General features: G+C 46.4%; 1 long non-coding RNA gene across 1 annotated transcript; it reads left to right on the forward strand.

The window, feature by feature from the left end:
• On the forward strand, positions 1-8,934 carry LOC120247119. Its single transcript, XR_005532226.1, has 3 exons — positions 1-1,008; positions 2,036-2,149; positions 8,408-8,934. It is a non-coding gene; the product is annotated as an uncharacterized LOC120247119 (long non-coding RNA).
• Positions 8,935-16,071: the final 7,137 nt, after the last annotated feature.

A 16,071-nucleotide genomic window follows, 5' to 3' on the forward strand; every position in this document is an offset into this window, starting at 1 on the left:
AGGGGAGCTCTCAGCAGGTTGGCCAAGGGAAGCAGCCCTCAGCCCCCAGAAAACTTCGATACCCCCCCACCCCGTTACCTGTGTCGGTCAGGGGCCCATCAGGAGACAAAAATCCCACCAGTTAGTTGAAAGAAGGATAAAGAATCTATTAAAAAAAAAAAAAAGAATCGATAACTAGATATATTGTTCCTGAGATAAGAGAAGGGCGACGAGAGAAGGAATGGCTCAGGCGTCATGGGGTCTCGGCAATGGCAGCCACCACGGCCAGCAGCTGGGGAAACCAGAGGAAGAGGCTATAATCACTAACCCTTAGACATTTGGAGGAGGGACCCAGAGCCCTGGGGAGGAGGCTCTCAGCCGGAAGGAAGGTCCCCTGGGCTTGTGCCCAGACCTCTGAGGAAGGGGCACCTGCTGGCAGGGGCCGGAGTCTCTGGAGCTGGCATGTGGGGTACACGGCGAGTGGTGAAGCTGGACATACTGGAGAAGTGGCATGCTGGATTCAGCTTCGGGAGGGGCCTGCTGTGGGGTGAAAGGGGGAGGCGATTGGGGTGCCTCTTACAGGGAACACACAGAAGGCAGGCGGTCACCGGTCCTCCTCCAGCCTGCAGCCTCCCACTAGTGGCTCCGGTTGCAAGGACCCAACTGGGAACAGCTGGTCAAGCAGAAACGGGATTCACAGGGCCCAAGGCCACCTTCACAAAGCAGTGTCCAGAGGATGGGGCTGGAGCTGAGAAGCCAGAAACTTCAAGTATTAGTCACTGCAGGGTGGGAAGCTCTGGTCTTCCCGCCCCAGCTCTACTGAAAAGAGCAGTACCGAGCACATGGGCAATGCTCCTCAAATATCGCCTGGCCTCTGCCGTCCTTGATTCCCCACCGTGTACATGGGCAGGCCTTCCCGGACTGACTCTGGCTTCTCTTGAAAAGTTACCGACGTTCCCAGCCTCTGACGGCTGCAAGGAATTTGTATAACCGTGACGATGAAAACAACAGTAATGAGGAAATATTTAGGTAAGAGGGGCCTATGAAAACGGACTACAAATCACTTTGACCAAATCCTATGTTAAGGCTAAAGGACAAGATAAACAGATTCATGGGACAGAAATAGAACTGAGTCCAGAAATATACATCAGTACATAAGGAGAATACACAATAAAAGTGGTATTTTAAACCGGTGAGGAGAAGGATAGTTTATTTGATCAATTGCATAGGCCCTACTGGCTCTCTGAAAAAAACAGAACAAGGTTCATCTCTCTACCTCACAAGTTATTAAAACTAAATTTCAAATAGGTTGAAGATTTAAATGTGTTTAAATTTAAACATTTAAGACCATTTATATATTGTTTTTCATTTTTAAACAATTTCATGAGGAACTATTTAAAACAATTTTAAACACTGTTTAAAACAATCTAACGAGGAAAACATTAGAAGAATATTTATACAATCTATGGTTTGGGGAGATTTTTCTAAACAAAACGGAAAATCCAGAAGCTAGAGAAGAAAAGGTAGACATACATTTAAAAAATTTTTTTGTTAATGTTTATTTTAGAGAGAGAAAGAGAGAGCCTGAGTGGGGGAGGAGCAGAGAGAGGAGGAGACGCAGAGTCTGAAGCAGGCTCCAGGCTCCGAGCTGTCAGCACAGAGCCCAGTACGGGGCTTGAACTCACAGACCACGAGATCATGACCTGAGCTGAAGTTGGATGCTTAACCAACTGAGCCACCCAGCGCCCCCAACATCCCCTCTTTTTTTTTTTTAATTTTCAAAGGGTAAAAAACCACATATACAGAGTCAAAAGACAAATTACAGACAAAATTTCAACATCTACTACCTATAGAGAGTTAACATCCACCTGTCTGGGAGCAAAGAGCTCCCATGTACAGTAAGAAAGAGAAGCCAGCGAGAAAATGCACAAAACATATGAACACATTTGTATTTGTATTGGAAATGGCCAATGCACTCAGGGAAAGATGCACAATCTTGTTAATAGAGAAATGAATATTTTAAAAGCATGACTCCACTTTTCCTTTATCACAACAGCAAACCTTCAAGTGAGGAGAGCCAGCGCTGAAGGGTATGTGGGAGAAGCTACTCTCAGTCACAATGGTGGAGATGGGAGTTACCCAGACTTCTGAGAAAGGGATCTAGTAACAGGTATGGAAGGTAAAAATAGGCATCTCTTGGGGCGCCTGAGTGGCTCAGTCAGTTAGATGTTCGACTTCAGCTCAGGTCACGATCTCGTGGTTTGTGGGTTCAAGCCCAGCATTGGGCTCTGTGCTGACAGCTCAGAGCCTGGAGCCTGCTTCAGATTCTGTGTCTCCCTCTCTCTCTACCCCTCCCTGTTTGCACTCGTATCTCTCTCTCAAAAATAAACATTAAACATTTTTTTTAAAAATATGCATCTCTTTGAACCAGCTATGGGTTATTTCATATGTCATGACATGTCATTTCTGGTTTTTTATCCTACAGAGAAGGAAGGAAGGAAGGAAGGAAGGAAGGAAGGAAGGAAGGAAGGAAGGAAGGAAGGAAGGAAGGAAGGAAGGAAGGAAGGAAGGAAAAGAGGAAAGGAGGGAGGGAGGAAATAAAAAAGAAAAAGTAAGAAAGGCAGCAAACTCCAGTATTCAAGGATATGCATAAAAAAATTGCATAGCACTTTTTTTTACAGCAACAAACGTACTAGTAATTTTGGAATGATACACATAGGTCCATATACTGTATGTTATGCAACTATTAAGGGTAAATTACAAAAAGACAAATGCTGTAGATTCCGCTTTTGATACTTATAGACAGACTGGGAGAAACAGAAAGAAAAGTGGTTTCCAGTGGCTGGGGTGAGAGGTGAATGGGGAGCTGGTGTTTCACGGGTACAGAGTTTCAGTTTTGTAAGGTGAGAAAGTTCTGGAGGTTGGTTGCATGACAGTGTGAATATCCTTAACATCAGGGGGCTGTACCCTTAAAAATGATTAAGGTGGTAAGTTTTACATATATTTTTGCCACTGTTTAAGAAAAAGAATACATTTAGAGGGGTTTTTTTTTTTGCAGCATTAGGTGAGAAAAGCAGCTTGCGGAGACATCTATGTGGAATTTGTAAACATAAACGACATATTTACATAAATATATATAAAGGCCTCTTGGGTAATCCAGACCTGCCTGGCTATGACCTCAGACCTCTGATGCCAGAGGGCTCTCCACCCTCCCCACAAAGCCTGGGATTCCAGAAGCCGCTGGCATTGAACTAGGCTCACTAGCTTTCTCAGCCTTTGGGGGGGGCAAAGCACCCTTTAGACTCCTGCCCTGGTGTTTCCCGATTTCAACCCTCCTCCCCCCAAACACTGGGCCCCCACGGACTCTGGCACCGCCAGCCAAGGCCCGCAGCTGTTTCCAATATTCTGCACAAACTTTATTGAAATGAGAAGCCCTGTTTATCATCCCTCAGGCCCCAGCTCCTCCTGATTAGGTACATATGACCTGACCTGTCAGCGGGGCCTGGGCCAGCAATCAAAGAGGAGATTGTTCTGAGCCAGGAGGGAAGGGGGCAGGTGCCTGGGGAGCTGAAAAGGGCCTCTGACCAATGAGGGGTGGATGGGGGATATTCTCAAGCTGAGGGGAGAAGGGGAGGGCAGAGCTGAGTAATTTAAGGGCCACTGGTCTGCTTGTCTTCTCTGGCCGTATCTTCTCTCTTCAATCCAAGCCCCTTCCAAAAGACATTTCCTAGAGCAAGAATATCTCCCCACCCCCCAGTTCCAAACTCAGTCCCAATTCCTCTTTCCTTTCATCTCTGAGCTGTACCAGGAACCCTCTCCAGACATAATAAAAAAGAAAAGGCACCCCTTCACAATTCCACTCCTCCAAGAGGCGCAGAATCATTAACACTCAAATACTGAAAATGCCTTAGAGATCACCTAAGTCTCAACTCCCTCTCAATGTGGAAAAATCTTTCTTCCTGGTCCTGCTTGTTGATGCTTCAACATTCTAAGCTACATGGTCCCATGTGATAGTCCCCAGCCATACGTGTCTATTTAAAAATAAATCTCACATCTGGATACATATCCAAAGAAAGTGAAATCAGAAGCTCGAAGATACATCTGCACCCTCATGTTTATCACAGCATTATTCACAATCACTAAGGTATGGGAATAGCCTACATGCCTATCAAGGGATGAATGAATAAAGTAGATGTGGTCCAAATATACAATGGAGGGACGCCTGTGTGGCTCAGTCCATTAGGCATCATGTCTGACTTGATTTCGGCTCAGGTCATGATCTCACAGCTCGTGAGATGGAGCCCCGTGTCGGGCTCTGCGCTGACAGTGCAGATCCTGCTTGGGATTCTCTCTCTCCCTCTCTCTGTGCCCTTCCCTCACACACACTTTCTCTCTCCCTCAAAAATAAATAAATAAACTTTGACAGAATATATGCAATGGAATATTTCTCAACCCTAAAAAAGTAAACCCAGCTATTTATGACAAATGGATGGACCTGGAGGGCGTTATGCTAAATGAAATAAGCCAGAGGAAGACAGATACTGTATGGCATATATAGAATTTTACATGTGGAATCTAAAAAATGGGGGAGAAAAAAGTCAAACTCACAGATACAGAGTAGAATGGTGGTTGCCAGGGACTGGAAGGTGAGGGAAATGAGGAGAGATTAATCAAAGTGTTCAAACTTTCAGTGACAAGATGAGTATGTTCCGAGGGTCTCATGTATAGCATGCTGACTATGGTTAATAATACTGTACTATATATTTGAAATTTGCTGAGAGTAATTCTTAAGAGTTCTAACCAAAAAAGGAAGCAAGGTAACTACACGTGAGATGACGGATATGTAAATAAATTGGATTGTAATCACAATGTATACTTGTATCAGATCATCACATTGTACACTTTAAATATAATTTTAGTTGTCAATTATACCTCAATAAAACTAGGGAAAATGAGTTCAAACTAAAAATTCAGTTTCTTAGTCATACTAGCCACATTTCAGTTGCTCAATGGCCACGTGTTTTGGACAATGTGTTGAGGAATGTGAAGACTCTCATATTTTCCTCTAGTTGCAAGCTAACAATTTAATCTGCCAGTTTCACAAATGCTAGCGTAAGACATGAGACTCCTGAGTCTGAGACAAAAGACTTTATTATTTATAGCAATATCAGTGGCCAGAGTATCAGCATTTGCTTGCTCTAGTTTCCTGAGCTCCAGTTCTCGCAGGGCAACATGAGGAGGGCCAGATGATCCTTGTGCATGCAGTGGGCTCCAATACAAGAGAGAAACCCCCAATTTAGGGAACCTGAATCTTTTATAATGGGCAGGAAGCAGGCTGTTTTCTTGGCTCTGCAAGAAGACATTATCTCTGCCTTCCAAGACTGTTGGCTATACAAATGTCTTTGAAAATTGTCCAGAAAAAGGTAGTCAGTGCCCTCCTTGAAAAATGTGCAGAAATGCAAAAGACACATGAAGTGTCTCCCAGCACAATGCAGATATTGAACATGCCCATCATTGCAGAAAGTTCTGTCGGACAGGGCTGTTCTAAACCATGGGGAGCCAGCTGCTTTACTAGGTCCTCCTCATCAGTTCTGAATTCTGACCAAAGGAATCAGAGAGAAATGAGCCAGCGTTGGCTCCTCTGTACCCTCATGTGTAAGTTTCAAGGTGTCTTCCTCCAGCCAGATGTTCTTTCACATCACATTTCTAGTCTTTCTTAACTAAGCTGTGAAAGGCTGGGTCTGAGTTAACATTTATACGGTGCTTCACCCAGGGCTTTCACGTGCTGTGTTCATGAGGACGCTGTGAGTCCAGGAGGGGCAAAGGAAGATACTCCCGAGTGGTCCCACTCTCCAGGGCAGTGGTTGCCAAACTTAAGCAAGTGTGGGAATTGCCTGGAAGGTTTGAGAAAAGAGCTTGCTGCGCCCCATTCCCAGAGTTTCTGATTCAGGAGGTCAATGGTAGGGCCTGAGAATTTGCATTTCTGAGACCTTCTCAGGTGATGCTGATGCTGCCAACCTGGGGACCACACTGTGACAGCCACTGTCCTTGTGGGATGGGAGCACTTTGGGCAACATCCAAGGTGACACACGGATGACAATTTTTATCTTATCTATATTTGTGCATTAAGGCATGTTGAAAAAATAACCAGTGCACATCAAACTAGTTACATTTTTTTTTAAATTTATGTCTATTTATTCTTGAGAGAGAGACTCTGACAGAGTGTTAGTGGGGGAGGGGCAGAGAGACAGTGGGAGACACAGAATCCAAAGATCTGTCAGCACAGAGCCTGATGCAGGTCTCGAACTCATGAACCACGAGATCATGACCTGAGCCAAAGTCATGTGCCTAACCAACTGAGGCATCCAAGCGCCCCCAAACTAATTACATTCTTAAGCAAAAATAAACTGATATAAGGACGTATTTACATAAATTTACATAAAGCACAACCTCTTAGCTTCCACATTTATAAAATGGCATTAAGTTCTTATGAGAGTTCCCAGGTCTTGTGAGGGTCTACTTCCTTCCTCCCTCCATCTCCCTACCTTCCTTCCTTTGGAAGAAGGCACAGTCCCCACCCTTACAGTCTAGGGGACACACTGTGTCACCTTTAAATGCTAAGAACTTGTCAGGGGTCATTACAGCCCCAGTCTCCCACCCTAAGACAGAAGCTTCAGCCCGAGGACTCTGGAAGGAGGAACAAATCCTAGCAGAGGGGAAAGTGGAGGGTCAAGCAGCTACTTTCCAGATGGGCGATCCTGGGCCCTCCTGCTTGGGACCAAACAGTGCCATCCTTCCCCTCCGGGGAAGCTACCTTGAGTTAATAAAGAATCCTGAGTCCCAACCCAGGGATGGAACTGAGCCTGACCCAGAGAATCCATCCAGAACAGAATCCATGTTCCTTTTCTAGAGCATTAAGGCCTTGTCTCAATGGGCCCAGTCTTAATGGTAGTAGGACCACAGGAATGACAAAATAGGGAAACAAATAGTCTGCGGCCATCCGCACAGAGAAACCTCTCTGGAGGAGCCCCTTCAGGGAGCTCAGGTCACACCAGCTGTCGGACGGGCTGCTAACTGGTACAGGGGCAGCCTTTTAAGTGAACCCCTACATTCAGGCTTTGGGCTGAGCCTGTAGGCTTCGAGCGATGTTTCCATCACACCATTCATTCCACAGGGCTTTCTGCTCCCTGCCCTCCTCATTTTAATGATCTCAGACAGACATAAAAACGGCTGAGCTCAGCACAAGTGACTGAGACATGAACATTGCCTCAGAGTCCCCGAGGACCCCAGCTGGGTACCGTGCCGCCCTCGGTTCCATTTTGACAGGATAAAGTGAACTCATTTATTCAGTTGTTTTAAGTGAGCTCACGCTAGGCAGTGCCAGAGAACGGAGACATAAATCTCTCCCAGCACACCGAGTCATTGCCAAACACCTTGGATAAAACTTTCTGCTTGTTCAAGATAGTTTTTCCTCCCCTCCAAATATGAGGAGGGGAAAAGTGCTAAAAATTGAAGGGAACGGAGGGAGGGTGTTAGCAGATTCTGGGAATGACAAACTTGTCAACGCTTTGGCCTAATAAAAATTCTTCCAGTAAGAAAGGCAAACTTTTAACTCAGAGATTTTCCTTAACGCTTTTGGTGGGTGTGGAGGGCGTCCCTGGTCATTTGGTCCAGCTGCGGGTTAACCCTGTATGAGGAGCAAGGGACTCCTTGCTTACATCTCTAGGGGCTGTATCTGTACCAGAGGTGGGTCTGCTGGTCACACTTCACCTTCTGGGCAGTGGGTACAGCCTCGGGGACTTCTAGATGAGAGCAAACCTAAGCAGGCTCTTTGAAAACACCTTCAGAACTGCCCCAGCCAGAGAGAAGACTTACCTCAGGAGCACAGTCACTTAGAGAAGGGACAACGAGTGATGTGGCCCTTTGTGGCTGCGGGATGAACCGCTTTTGTTTTTCCCGTTCACAAAGAGATTTCAAGACAGTTTTTATTCTTTGCCAACACTTGAAAGCAACAAACAGGTAAAAAACCTTGACTGTAACCTTACCGTCCCAACAATGTATCAGATGGCTTTGTGTTTCTTGTCTATACGCATACTTTTAAAAGCATAATGGGGGGCACCTGGGTGGCTCAGTCGGCTAAGCATCCAACTTAGGCTCAGGTCATGATCTCGTGGTTCAGTGAGTTCAAGTCCCGTGATGGGCTCTGTGCTGACGGCTCGGAGCCTGGAGCCTGCTTCAGATTATGTGTCTCCCTGTCTCTCTCTGTCCCTCCACTGCTCACGCTCTCTCAAAAATAAATAAACGTTAAAAAATAAATAATTAAAAGCATAATGGTCATAATGGTCACCAGGCTCTAGCTGCCTAGCCTCCCCTGCCTCCTAACTCACCTTTTTTTTTTCAGCCAACTCACCTTTCTTTTTTTTTTCAGCCAAGAATTCCACATAGATTGGTGTTCTATTATAGCTTTGCTATTCAAGGTGTGATCTGCATATGAAGAGCACGGGCACCACCCAGGCGTCCCCTCGGTGAGCTGCAGAATCACACACACACTGGCTGATTTCTGTTTATGTCGCAGCCTGACACCGCGGTGCTAAAACACGTGAGCTGGGACAAAGCTCTTGTCTACACTGGAGCAGCATGCTTTCTCCCTCTGCCCCCTCTTCCTGCCGGTGTGGAACACCCTTGAGGGCTGAAGAACCCAGAAGAACCCGACTGGGTGCTGGGATCTAGAGGGTCCAGGAGAAGGCTCTCCACCTCCCCGCCTCGTGGTCTAGCAGAGCTGAAGCAAGGACAGCACAGCGGGGTCCTTCACCATGGGGAGCAGAGGTGAACAGGACTTCAGAGCTGGGAGGCTCCTTGGGGGACGAGGCCGGGGCAGATGAAGTGGCTTCACCCTGGCCCAGAGGGGCTAACAACCCTCCAGGTGGGGCTGGAACCCGGGTCTCCTGGCCTGTGCAGCATACACCGGTCTCCCTCGCCCAAACTCCCCACCCCCATCCCCACCACCACCCGCCCCCCGGCAGACACAAGGGCACTCGTGGACCAGCCCAGGTACAGCCAGCTGAGTCCCTCCAACACCCCTGCCCCCAAGCATCCCAGCCTCCCAGCCCACGCCAAGCCCGTTCCCTCTGCCTTTGCTCCGAGCATGCCTCCGGACATGGAGACAGAAACGACCTACCAGGAAATTAAATACTGCACAAATTAATGTACGGACTGAATAGCTGTAACTGCCAAATGGATGCAGTCAAATAAAAATCCAGAGTTTTTTGGAAGTTGATAAAATGGATCTAAAATTAATCACAAAGAATAAAACTAGTAATGATGTTTTTAAAAATGAGAGGGGAATTGGGGCGCCTGGGTGGTTCAGTCGATTGGGGGTCTGACTTCGGCTCAGGTCATGATCTCAGTTTGTGAGTTCAAGCCCCTTGTCGGGCTCTGTGTTGACAGCTCAGAGCCTGGCGCCTGCTTCGGATTCTGTGTCTCCCTCTTTCTCTGTCCCTCCACTAAGTTCTCTCTTTCTCTCTCAATCTCTTTCTCTCTCAAAAATAAACATAAAATTTTTTTAAAATGAGAGGGAACTACAGTAGTCAAGAGGAGGACCGAGTCCTTAGACTAAAATAGATTATGTAACAATACTTAAAACTGTGGTACCGGCACAATAAACTGGAATCAAGCAGATAGTCAGAATCCTGTCATATGTGCATGGATGTATAGAGATTTAATATGATAAAAGAAAAATCCAAAGATTATGGAAAAAGGAAAGGATCTCTCAGTAAATGGTGTCGGAATTATGATCATTTTTTAAAAATATTTATTTTTGAGAGAGAGACAGAGAGCAGGGGAGGAGCAGAGAGAGAAGGAGATACCAAATCCAAAGCAGGTTCCAGGCTGCTAGCTGTCAGCACAGAGTCCAATGCGGGGCTCGAACTCACAAATGGTGAGATTATGATCTCAGCCGAAGTGGAATGCTTAACTGACTCAGCCACCCAGGTGCCCCAGAATTATTAACATTAAAAAAAATTTTTTTTAACATTTATTTTTGAAAGACAGAGGGTAAGCAGGGGAGGAGCAGAGAGAGAGGGAGACACAGAATCCAAAGCAGGCGCCAGGCTCTGAGCTGTCAGCACAGAGCCTGATGCAGCCCTCAAACCCATGAATGTGAGATCATGACCTGAGCAGAAGTCCGACGTCTAACCGACTGAGCCACCCAGGTGCCCCTTAACATTTTTTTAAAAGAGGGGTGCCTCAATGGCTCAGTCAGTTGAGCATCCAACTCTTGATTTCGGCTCAGGTCATGATCTCGCAGTTCATGGGATACAGCCTCGCATCCTGGCTCTGTGTGGACAGTGTGGAACCTGCTTGGCATTCTCTCTCTCCTTTCTCTCTGCCCCTCCCCTAGTCACACTCCAAAGTGCTCTTTCTCTTAATATAAATAAACTTAAAAAAAAATGTGATCAATTTGATATACTTCTCACCAGAATAAATTTCAGATGGAATAGTCAAATATCTTTTTTATTTTTAAATGTTTTATTTTGAGAGAGACTACAAGCAGGGGAGGGGCAGAAAGAGAGAGAGGGAGAAACAGAATCCAAAGCAGGCTTCAGGCTTTGAGCTGTCAGCCCAGAGCCCAATATGGGGCTTGAACCCATGAACTATGAAACCTGAGCTAAATAGGACCCTTAACTGACTAAGCCACCCAGGCAGCACTCAAATATCTTTTCTAAAGATGAAATTACAACAATAACAGAGCATAAAACTGGCTATTTCCTAGAGCAGTGTTAACATTCTAGAACCAGAAGTCAAAACTCACAAAACTATTGATATATTTTACTGTAAAAAATAGATAATTTTTCTGTGTAAGCCATAATATCAATAACAAAGGCAAACTGGGAGTACATGTTTTAGGAAAAATGGTTAATATCTTTATTTTATTTGGAAAAATCAGCTCACACATGTACTTCACACAACTGGATAAGGACAACATTAAGATCTCATAAGATAAATGGGCAAAGAACACCATAGATGTTTTTCAAACAACGAACCATATTCAAAAAAATTCCAATCTTATTTGTAATAGAAGAAATGTAAACCAGAAAAAAGTTGCCAAGCACTTTGAAAATGAAATACTCCTTGCTGGTAAGGCGGGATGAAATCAGAAGGGTGATATAAACGGGTGTGGTTATGGCCTTCTAGAAGCAATTTGGCACCATTTATCAAAAGCCATGAAAATGCTCCTAATTTTTGCCTAATACTCAAACTTAAATGTCTCTCATCCCAAGAAATAACTCAAAATAATGGGCAAGAAGATTTGCTCCATTACTTAGAAGTCTATAATTTTGAAAAACTGGACAGCATCTAAGTGCTCTACAAAGCTAAGCTGTTTTGAATGCACTGTGTTATATTCACCTGATAGGAGAGCCTGGCCAATAATTATTTTTCATAATTATTCCAAAGACTACTTAGCACTATGAAAGAACACCTGAATGTTTCTAATAAAGAGACATAACATGCACGCACTATGATTAACCACCAATAGTCACACTAAGGTGGAAAGGACTGTATCAAGATAATAATTGTTATGATCAAGTAATGAGATATTTTATAATTTTCCTCTACTTTTATTTGCTGTTTTCTTGTTTTTATAATGTAAATATTAGGTGAAAAATAATCCACATTCTGCATAAGTTGATGAAGACAAGTAGAAAGAGGTGGTCACATGGGGAAGAGACCGGTGAACCTGAAAGTTGAGACAGGGTGCAGGTAGAACTTAGTCACTCTGTTGATGTCATTTCCTTTGTGGAAGACAGTCTTCCTCTGTGCAAAGCTTCTAGGGCTCACGTAGCCTCTGTGTGTGTAGCTCCGTGTGTGGAGTCACGGAAACATGGCACTTCAGAATGGACAGTCTCTGGGATCATTGCATTCCAAACTCCCAGTTAATTCAAGAACCACAAATACAATATCCATTGCGAGTGACCGCAGTGGATGCTTCTGATTGACTGCAGAGTCCCATGACTGGGGAGCTCACTACCTCACAAGGCAGCCTGTTCAGACTTTGCCTTCTTAATCAGGCCTGAGGCTGTAATACTTGACCGTGTCTCTAAACCTCACAAAAAGCGGGCTTCCTGGTCAATCATTTCCTTCCAACTGGGATTCCAAGCCACAAATCACAAACTAAGGGACTGGAGTAAAACCACATCATTCTTCCTAACACAAGAAAAATACCAAGCTCAAAATAAGACATTATCCCCACTCATGGAAATGTATTTTATAAATGGGAATATAGAAACCCACAACCATTCTACTGAATAGAAGAAAATCACAGGCAAGGACAAATTCCCAAAGAAGAGTATGAGATGGTTTGCCCACATTTCTCTCTAAAGACTAAGGACTTCAGAAGATTCTCATTTAGAAAATTCTTTCATTTGTTCTGGAATACAAGAAAAGGAAAGCCATTCTTTCTTAATATATTGGAGCTGCTGGCTGTCTTTAATCAGACTAGAAGTTGAAGCAGATTAACTGGGGAGGGAGGGAGGGCAGCTCAACACGGGCAGTGGGTCTCCGTGGCTTTTCAGGACACACTGTTACTTCTCTTAACCTAGAATCACCCTATTTCAGGTGTGTTTCCCGTGTTTCATTAGAAGTTCCCAGAAAGTTGCCTGTTTAATGGCGGGGTGGAAAATGACATTATAAAAGGATAATGGTGCTTCAACCCCACCCCAATTTTTAAATGATAGTCTATGGAGTGTTATGGATAATTTTAAAATGATAAGTTGCAAAGTGTTATTTGGCAGCTGGGACACAACATTTGTTCCCTGCCCCCACCTCAAATTCATATGTTGAAGCCCCAACCCCAGTGTGGTGGTGTTTGGAAGTGCGGATGTGGGAAGGTAATTCGGTCATGAGGGTGAGGCCCTCATGAGATTATGGGATTAGAGACAAGAGAAAGGTAGCAGGTGCCAGCTCTCTCTCCCCCTGCCACATGGGGATGGAGTGCGAAGGCAGAAGAGAGTCCTCTCCAGAAACGGAACACTGCTGGACCTTGATCTGGGACTTTCCAGCCTCCAGAATTGTAAGCAAAGAAATTTCTGTTGTTTCAACCACCTAGTCTGTGGTATTTTGTTATGGGGCCCCAGCTGAGATACAGCAATAAGGAAAATCAAGGGGAGAGGGCAGCCTCTCAAGCTGATGGCACCAGGCAGCACAGTTGGGGTGGGAGGGAGGGGTGTGGGGTTAGAGCCTGGCTGACCAGTCCCTCCTTAGACAGCAGGAAGCACTGCCAGGAACACGGAATAATGCAGAACCTAGAACTGAAAACGTTAGCCAAGGAACGGGGTCAGCAGACAGAAGAAAGAAGACCGTGGGTAAAAAAAAGTAAAAGTATACAAAATTCTGGGGCAAGTTCTTTTCGGATTCTTCCAAGAACAGAAAGGTGGTGTTCCTTGCAGCATAGCCTGAGATATTTCAGTCTGTAGGTTACATTGTTATGAGTGTCTTTAATACACAGGATGTTTCCCTGCAAGCAGTGAGGGTTGGAGTGAGGGGGTAGGATTTCAGAGGACCCCTCTCTTCCGTTAGTCCTGTGCTAAAGCTAACATATGCCCAGCTGCTGGGCCCCTCGTGCCCTCTGGATCGGCACAATGGGTCCTCCGTGCAATGGCAGGAAAGGACAGAGCAAGGCCCTCGAGCTCAGGGGCCAAGATGTGCAGGGCCATGGAGAGGTCCTTGCTCTCAACTCCAATTTCCTTCCACCCTGCCGGCTGTGTTGTCTTTCTGCTGGGGTGCCTACTTGAATGAAGGGAAGGAGACGGAGCCTCTCAGGGGACCAGGAGCAGAAGCGAGGCTGGACACAAGCAGCTCCTCTCCCCAGTGCTGGAGAGGCACCGCCATCTCCCCCATCCAACAATCCTCTAAGACTTTCCACCATTGATCACATGTGCAGAGACTGCCAGCGACTTTACGGGGACCAGGCTTTGCTGGGGAGGATCAACACTTGCTGGTGACCAAGAACAATAATGTCTCTTGAGAAGGGCTGTCACACATCCGACCAGACTATGACCAACACCTCCGCCTTTCCTATTATTCATAGTTGCCTTAGATCCAGCACCCAACATCCCAGGAGCCGTGCCCTAGGAGGGGTGTTCACGCACAGCTCCCGCTGGGAATCACAGCCCTGCTCTACGTAATCGTGAATTTCAATACGCTAACAGGACTGAGCTGGCCAAGATAAACCGAATGGGTTTGGTTTAGTATTTAGTGCCAAGTAATACACAGCTGATTAATCCAGGCCACAGATGCACTGAAATCATCTGGTTATTCCTTGCTTCTCCACTGACTCCTTCCTCAGGCAGGCATCAACTGAGAGATGACCTCGGCCGGGCCACGCACGGTGTGATGTGACAATTGCTTGCAGCTTCCAGCAAGGAGCTGCACCCTGCAAAACAGCCTTCAGATTATTGACTCACCAGACCAGACGGCGAGTGTTAAGACAGCTGTGATGCACACAGAACACGGGAGGGCTTTGCTGCCTCCTAGGTGGCGACACAAAAGAATATGAGGAGAGGGGCAAAGGGGAAGGCCGAAGAATGCCCACTATTTGCAGATCCTGTGGGAACAGTTGCCAAATGGAAACGACTGAAGACATTTGTGAGGGTAACTGGTAGGGAGTCTATCAGCCATCTTAACTGGAAGGGGAAGTGGTAGTTTTATTGAGAACACCGCAAGGCAGAGCGGAATATGATGCAAAGTCCCGCTCAGTTCTCAAATAGTGAGAGAGAGCAGACGCCTTGATATGCTCCCTATGCTCAGTCCTCCTACGTCCTGTGATTGGGGTTCACAACTAGGATGGAAAACGGCAGGGAAGAATGTCAGTGAATGAAGAAATGGCAAAGGAATAGTTACTGGACAAGTATTTACTGAGCGTCTCTTATGTGCAGGTCACTGGCTGGGGCTTGGGGACGGAGTGGACAGCAAGAACGACCACAAACCGACCGCAGTCCAGAGAGGAAGGCAGACAAAGTGAGAGGAAACCCCGAGGGGGTGATCAGAGGTGGGAGTTCCGCTTCTTACAAATTCTGTCGCTGGAAGCTTTTCTAGGCGTCGGTCTCCTGAGACAGAGCTCTGTTACCTACAGCTTTGCCTGAGCCTTCAGCTCCCCTCCACTGCACTCTGGGCTCTACCTTTCAGGGGTCTGGCTCTTTTTTCCCCACCCAGGGGGGTCATGGTGATGAGCAGGGCCCATGTCAGGGAAGCGTAGGGCGGTACTAAGTACATGACGTGAGGCACCATTCAATACATATTTCTGGTAGAAGGAGCCGCACAGCGTCCTCTCTGCGAAGCCGGCCCACATGGGGCTGGGAGTCTCTCCTCTGTGCTGCACCAGCGGGCGCACAGCCCTCTGTCCCTCGGCACCATCTGTGATACTGCTGGCGTGTTCTGAGGCTGCTGTTGTTCTGAATTCTGAGGTGACCCTAACATCTTTTCCACCTCCCTCTCCCTGGTGCTTGGTGTAAAGAGAGTACAGTAAACGTCTGCTGCCACGGAGTGAGGGGGTGGATGGTCTCCATGTATTTCTGAGCCCTCATCGGGGGTTACAACACGGGCAGGGGGCGATGCGTGGGGAACACCAGGAGAGGCCAGAAACCCCCTTCAGGCCAGGAGGACGGGAGCACTCGCTGCGGCCGCTGCTGGCACTCGGACGGACACGGACACGGGACAGGGCCAGGGCCTGGACTAGCTGCAGGCTGCAGCTGGGCTCAAGCTTTCTGGGAGAGTATCGATGCCCCCCACCCCCTTTCCTCAAGCCCGCCATCTCACTGCTTAGCAGCAAATTTGAGAAATGAAAAGCATCTCAATGGGACTTACAGGAAAACATCTGGGATTCTCAGATATACCTTCAAGTTTTTAAAAGTCAAACGCTGTGGCTCCCTGAAACGTTACTTCTTTAATGAGGAGAGTGGGTTCCCCCCTTCACTGGCTGTTTTGAAGAAATGCCTATAATAAAGCCACATTCCCAGAGCCTATGCAATAGGCGAGGACGCTCTAATTTGAAGACATTAAGAAGCCAAACAGAGAAGATATTTTCACAAACAGTAC

Source organism: Hyaena hyaena, unplaced genomic scaffold (genome assembly GCF_003009895.1).
Source record: "Hyaena hyaena isolate Hyena2069 unplaced genomic scaffold, ASM300989v1 scaffold_500, whole genome shotgun sequence".
Classification (NCBI taxonomy): Eukaryota; Metazoa; Chordata; class Mammalia; order Carnivora; family Hyaenidae; genus Hyaena; species Hyaena hyaena.